Source organism: Copadichromis virginalis, linkage group LG3, assembly GCF_057382275.1.
Source record: "Copadichromis virginalis isolate Kocher_CV1m ecotype Utaka linkage group LG3, C_Virginalis_male_GT1.1, whole genome shotgun sequence".
NCBI lineage: Eukaryota > Metazoa > Chordata > Actinopteri > Cichliformes > Cichlidae > Copadichromis > Copadichromis virginalis.
In genome coordinates, this window is record NC_140620.1 from 5,862,033 (window position 1) to 5,869,298 (window position 7,266).

General features: G+C 37.8%; 1 long non-coding RNA gene across 3 annotated transcripts; it reads right to left on the reverse strand.

Annotated features, from left to right (window-relative positions):
• Positions 1-2,269: 2,269 nt before the first annotated feature.
• Positions 2,270-5,368, reverse strand: LOC146712434 (uncharacterized). Of its 3 annotated transcripts, none has more exons than XR_014917028.1 (5): positions 5,086-5,368; positions 4,603-4,638; positions 4,082-4,234; positions 3,633-3,720; positions 2,270-3,050 (listed from the first exon to the last, which is right to left on the reverse strand). It is a non-coding gene; the product is annotated as an uncharacterized LOC146712434 (long non-coding RNA). The 3 variants fall into 3 exon arrangements; XR_014917027.1 differs by having other exon boundaries at positions 4,603-4,666; XR_014917026.1 differs by having other exon boundaries at positions 4,603-5,368.
• Between the last annotated feature and the right edge of the window lie 1,898 nt (positions 5,369-7,266).

The window sequence follows — 7,266 nt, forward strand, 5'->3', positions numbered from 1 at the left end:
TGTAACTGGATACCCAGCATTGCCAGTCTTCTAGCTTGCTTACTTGCCACACGTGCACTGTGCCACCTACCAATAGAAAGGAAAAGATAATGTGCACATTTCCAGGAGAGAAATCCCACGCTTGGACCGTTGTTGGCCGCTGCATGATTCATGATTCTCACTCGCTTTTGCAACTTTGTACTTTTGTGTTACTCGCAGCAACAACTCCACCTCATTGTTAGTCCATTTAAAAAAACTCTGCGCTTTTCAAAGAGACGTTTCTAAGAGCCGGGAAGTAAATAAGCGGCAGACAGAAATGAGGCAGGTCGAATCGTCTTGCGTTTCACGCATGCGCAGTACTGGGACGTAAGAGTTTCAACCCTTTCAATGTGGATGCACAACTCTGTGAAAACAGCTGAAAACACTAGTGTGGACGCGGAGTGTTTTCAGACAAAGACGCCGTTTTCAAATCTATCCGGGCTGGTGTGGACGTGGCCTCAGTCTGGAAAAGACGTGTTTCTCAATCCCACAAGCACCACTGTGAGCCTGTCTGCTGCCAGCTGCCGACTGGGGGACTTGTGTCTGTCAGACGCGACACAAAGTGTGATTTTAGCAAAGATTATTTAGTTTTGCAACATAAGAGAAAGAGGAATTTGGTGACCTTGGTCCATGAGAAGTCCATAACAAATAAGTTGGATATGGATGACTCTGTAAGAGTGTTTTTGGAAAGGTAAACAGGAGACTGTTGTTGTAGAGTGGACCGAGGAGAAAGGAGAGTGGAGCTGTTTAGTTGCAAACAGACTTCAGTTCCTTGCGAAACAAATAAGTTTAAAGCATGACAAAATCTGTTTTGTTCAAGAGCTGGTGATTTTTTTTTTCATTACTATGCCAACCCGTTTTAGTTTTGTAAATATTGGCTATATTGAGAAGTCTTATTTTAATCTTACTTTATTTTACAAATTTATTTGAGAATTAGGCCATTCAATGAAGATGGATTTGATGTTGTTGGTTGTAAAGATCTGGATGGATAGTTTAATTTATTCTTTATTTTCTTTTTTAATTCTATTTTTGAGTTTTATTTTTTAAGACTTGGTGAACTGTATTTTTTAAATAACATCGCCTACCCTTTTTAGTTTTGTTAATATTAGCAATAGTAAGATGTATTATTGCTGGGCTTGGATATATTTAATATAAGGCATCTAATTAGTGCTTTTAGTTGTTAGTTGTTGTTTAGTTGTTGTTAGAATCTGATGATGTCATGGTCCTGGGTCGGTGACCCAGCGCTTTAAGTTTATTATTATCATTTTCCAGTTTATTATCATGATGATTATTGTTGTTTGAGTTCTACGTGTTATATTCGGTCTGCATCTGTATCTCTGTCTGTCTATGGTGTCACCCCGTCTGTGTGTGAATCTGTCTGTTTAGTTCAACGTCTTGTCTCCCTGTGTCTGAGTTTCCTGTTTTATTGTGAAGGTCTGTGTCATATGTCAAAGTGTTCAGTTTTACCTTTCTCCTGTCTCGTTAGCCTACACTGAAAAAAATATGTTGTTGGATTTACTTAATTCAATGGTGGACATTTGTTGCACACAGATGTTTTGCTTTGGCAGCAACTTAAACAATTGAGTTAAATTAACACAATTTATTCATGTTCAATAAACCTGTGCAATTTGTGTTGATAAAATGTGACTTAAACATGTTTTGATGAAGTAATTTGATCTCTTGGAATATTTTAATCCTTCACAATTTTCTCACTTTATCCCAACACCATTCAATAACTTTTACCCAATACTACTTGGTCACTTAAATACTACATGTTATCTTCAAATTACATTTTGCTATTATATTCTAGTATCAAATACACAATTTTCAAATGGAGGCCTTATAACAGATTATATTGTTCTCTTCCAAGATGGTTGCTGGCATCCACCAGTAACCTTTCAAAACAAAATGTCTAATTTCACTGCATTGACAGTAGGTAAAGAATTAAACTGACATTACTCCACTACTGAATCTATATAAACCAACAGTTAAATAATGTCAGTTCTTCCGTGTTCTCTGGAATCAATCACAGCAAAGAAATTAGACTCTTTCTTTTGAAAAATGTTGGGAAAGAACAATACAAAACATTCTATTTAAGGCCTCTGACGTCAAGATTCAGTTAAACAACAATTATAACTAAACAATTTGAGGTAATGTTAGTTTCCATTAACATTAAATTAGGTTACTGAATTGGCAAACACCTTCCTATTAACATTACCCATTTTACCCCAATAACTAAAGAAATTAGCACTTGCAGGTCAAAACCTTTATTCAAGAGATGCAAAAATAACATTGATACAGTGACTGTCAAAAATTACGGCACTGATCATACTGTGACATCTTGGTTCAAAACAGCAAGCTTAGAAATATTCAACGTTCCTTACTTCAACTGAATGAAACTGAAAATACCATTTCACACGGCCCATATGGGATATTTAGACTGTATAACTGTTCACGCTACATCTCTTCACTAGTAAAAGAAAGAAAAAATACAAAGAGAAATTTAAAAATGCTGCCAAACAGACAGAGAACTTGTACAGAGCAAAAGGAAAAACAAACAACAACAACAACAAAAAAACAGCTCGTCCTCATGGCAGTTGCAGTGTATATAAAAATTAACCCTGCGATCTGTTCCTGGAATTGAGCTTCAAAAATGCAGCAGAACAAGTGTGAGATTTAAATGTCTTCTCACCTAGAGCTGGTCACCTCACATGCATAACAGTGAGCTTCGTTGCAGGAGCAGTTTTGTCTTAGTTGTGAGCTTTTCTTGAGAGCTGAGTTGCTTCCAACTCCATTACCACCCTTTGAATCACCTCAAAAGTGTAGCAGAGTTGTGATGGGTAACTCATATTGAAGGAATAAAAAAGGTCCAAACAGCATGGCTACTGCAAAGGTCACGTTATCCAGATCTTGAAGAACTATTATACCCTCGATGATGATGCCAACGTCAGAAAAGTCATTGCCTGGTGCATCCTCTGGAGACAGATGTTCATTGTGGTTTTCTCAATCTGTGCAGTGGCCTCAGTCAAGTCCTGGTTAAAAACAAAACATTTCTTTAAGATTCCTTTTTAAACTCATCTCTTTTGAATCTACCAGTTCTAATGTTAGAGTAATTTAAACCAATGCAAGCAACATAGTAAATAGCTATAGCCAAAGAGTGGCCTGCCATGCTGCCATTCATGGTCTAACAGAGTTTCTAAGAGAGGGTGAAAAACATAATTTCAAATGCTTTACATTAGTTTTTGTTAGAAAGACACCGGCCCATCAGAAATCCAGGTTTTGTCACTCAGAAGATGTTAGAATTTAGACTTTCAGCCCCACAATTTGGTTAGCTGTTGGTCTTTTTTTTTTTTCAAACAAAAGCTAATGTAAATATTGGTGGGATTTTCCTTTGTTCACTAGAATGACAAATTTAAAGTTTTTTCACACTGATGTGACCCCTAATACAGGGGTGGGGCCTCAAGGGCCGGCGGCTGAGTTCACTACCAGGCCTCATGTGAACTTCAAATTATTAAAGAGGACTACTGGTCCTAACTGGTCCAATGAGGATCAAGTGGATAACTAAATGCATTTTTAAATGTTGCAAAGCCACAATCTACTCATAAAACACTCACCATGAACTCCTGCACCAAGATGTTGCAATTGTCTTTCACACAGATGCGGAGCACTTTGATGAGACTCCCTTTGAGCATTAATGTCATCCTAAAGTATTATAACAAAGAAAACAGAGATTTGTGAACTTTTCAGTAGCACAGAAGAAAATGATCCCAGACCAAAACTTAAACCAGTCAACATGCAACACCAGCATCTACAAAGCAATATCAAAAGTTCCTGTTTGACATCCACTTTATGGATATATAGTTTCCAGAACATTTATTTTTTTAAAAAGATCAATTTTTCTCAGTGGGCCAGTAAATGCATGACGAAAATTATGGCATCCTTTCGGTGGAATCAGTACTCACAGGTAATAGTTGACTGTTTCAATGGATGCAGCATAAAAATCTTTTACTGACCTAATGCAATACATATACACTTTGTAGTTAAAGAATTTTAAAGTTCTTACTGTCATCATGGCAGCTACATCCTTTAGCTTTGTGCCCTGTTCCCCCGATCACTTTGCAAACACTTTCAGCAGACTGTCAGAGAAAAACTCAGCTCCGTCAGAAACCTTGACTGTAAAGGCATGGTTGGGATGCACTGGAATGCTGCATTTCATCTGAAATGACATAAAATTATTTTGAAATAACAGCAGGCACTGTGCTTGGTTAATAATCAGTAATGTTTTGTTGAATAAAAACTGTGTTTCCAGATCTTATGGGATTAAAAAAATGTTTATTTCTGATTTGCAACCCAAGAACCCACAAGTTACAACCTCATTTTAGTTCAAGTGTGCATTAATGTGAGTCCAGTAATCACCTTTCTGGCAATACATACAGGTATAAGTTAAACCTATGGCAGATTTTGGATCTCTCAGTTGTATTAATAGGGTGGTCTATTTGAGTATGCATGCACCTAATAATTATAAAAAACCTATTATAATTAAGTTACAGAAACCTTAAGCGAAAATAGAATATACTTTCTTACCATAACACCTTGAACCCACAATCCATCAGCTGACTCCTGGTGAAATGCAGAATAGATGTGGTCTCTCAATGTGCATCAACAAAAACAAAAACAAAAACAAAAGGACAGCAGGTGAGGGCAGGAGGGGTAGGGATGTAAGCTAGCATAATGCCGCTGATGATATTAGCTAAAGCTGTTCGATGTCCAAAATCTCACTAACACCACGGTGCAGTAAATACACAATGTAACTGAAGAGTCAGTTGACAAATCTATTCACACAGAAAACCAAATTATGTTATGAGTGCCTTGTAATTAGGTTTAATGTGATATTAGGCTCTTGTGCCAAAGACAAATTCAAATGAAAAAGCGCCAATTCTTTGATAACAGATAAAACAGCAAATAAGCTAACGGCTCTTTTTTAGCATGTTACATGGCGGCACTTTAGACGTTTAACTACATTTGGCTGAAATATGGTAAATATTAATTCAAAAAATCAAGACATACCAAAAAACGTAGAGTTGGCTGCTCGACTTGACTGAGATGGATGCATTTTTTAAACCACGATCCAAAGCCCGCGAGATGAAATCACGCGTGGTTTCACGAGATTTAACGTTGCTATCTTATTGACTTACTTCACCTGAACATGATATAAACAATTTAATACACCCTTTCTGCATATCATGTAGTTTTTACACTATATAGTTACATTTATCTTTAAAACATGAGGCAATTGTGTTAAATACATGCAAGATGCTTACATAAATCCAAGAGATGGCCAGTCCCTTTTTTTCAGTGTAGTTCCTCCCAGCTGTGTTCCCCACTTGTGTTCTCTGAGTGTATTTAAGTTGTGTCTTCTGTCATGGTAGTTGCTGGTTCGTCTGCGTCATTTCCCTTACGCCATTCTGTGTTTATGCCTCCGGCTTCCTGGTCATTCTCCCTGCAAGGTACCCTCGCTCGTGTTCTGGTTTTGTGTTTAGTTTTCCCAGTTTAGAGTTTTTACCGTTCTGTTTCTCGCCACCCCTTTTTGTTGTACTTCTCCGGTTGTAAATAAAGCTCACCCTCCACTTAAGCAGTCTGCATCTTGGGTCCGTTATTTATCCACACGGCCTGCCCCGGCAAACCGTGATAGATGAGGAATATTTTGGTTGTTTTGTTTTTCTGTTTCCCCCCTGACGGATTACCACCTTAATGTGGTCAGGGGGTTTGCGTGCCTCGGTGACCCTAAGAGTTAGACCAGCCTTCAGGTGGGACACCCAAGTTGGTCTAGTCTTAGGGTAGAGGCCTGACAAAGTGCAATTCAGTTACATGACAAAAACAGTTATTAAGAACACCCCACCCAACCCCACCCCTTTCCTGCCTCCACTTCCACCATTTGCCCCCTTTACATTTCGGTCTGCCCCCTTATATATGCTTGTCTAGAACCGGTCCAGGTCGACTATGACAAGTTGCTCCGTTTGGTTTCACTTTTTTCATAACTCCTCCTATGAGGTGTTCAAGCGCCCCCAAATTTAATCAGAGCACCTCTAAAAATACTACTACTACTATATTAATACTAGTAATAATACCAGATGTTAGTATTATTTTCTGGAATTATCATTAAACATTATATTTTCTTAACTTGCCTAATGATGACATACAGGACAGATGAGAACAAGTTTCATATGCAGTGTTTATGGTATCATGATGTTACAGTGCGCTCACACAGAGGCTGGTTTGTCATTAATCGCCTAATTAAGACTTTCTTTGCTGTGGCAGAAAGAAGATGAAGAGATCATGTCATGGCACAAATCAGTGATGCAGATTTAAAACACACTTTAACTGAAATACAGCAAAAGTTCAAACTGTCCTGATAATACGGCGACGTTGCTGTGACAAAAAGTTTTTATCTGTTCTCTAAATAGCATCAAAAACATTAGAGATTATTAGCTAACTCTAACCTTCTGATCCACTAGTCTGCTTGTATTCAGGGGCTGAGAAGCTGATGACTCAATACTTGAAATAGACTCAATACTTGAAATGTGCAATTCACTTGTATTTTTATTTTTATTCCTATTTATTCTATTTATCCCCTTCGTATATTTTATTTATATTGTCTCTGTATTTATATATATGTGTGTGTGTATAACTCTGTAACTTCTGTCGGTGCTGTGCTTTTTTGGAAATCGAATTTCCCAGAGGAACCCACCCGAGGGATTAATAAAGTTCTATCTTATCTTATCTCTTAAATTTATTATTTTAGTTCGTTAAAGATTTCTGTTCCTACTCTGATGGAATTGGGCTTCAGTGTTTGTTTACAGTGCAGCTCCGCATCCAGGCAACAGCAGGTGAAAATGATGTTACCTGTCAGTGTCCAGCTGCAGCCTGTGTTCAATATTGTTATAAACTGATGTGGATCAGTTCGTGTCTTTTTTTGTCTTTGTCTTTGTAAATTCTGTTTCACTGCAACATTGAACAAAGCCTGAGAGAGCAGGATGAAGACAGCCTTCAAGCATCAAACTTTAAGCGTGAGGACATTTCAAATGCAACGTTTCTATCAGCTCAACAAACATCAGCAAACACACAAACTCTTCATGTGCAGTTTGTGTCACAGTGAGTTGTAGCTAAAGGTCCAGCTGCTGTATTTCACAGGGAGGGGGTAAAGCTCACATGTAACATTTAAAGCTCAGTTTTTAAATCAAATATTGG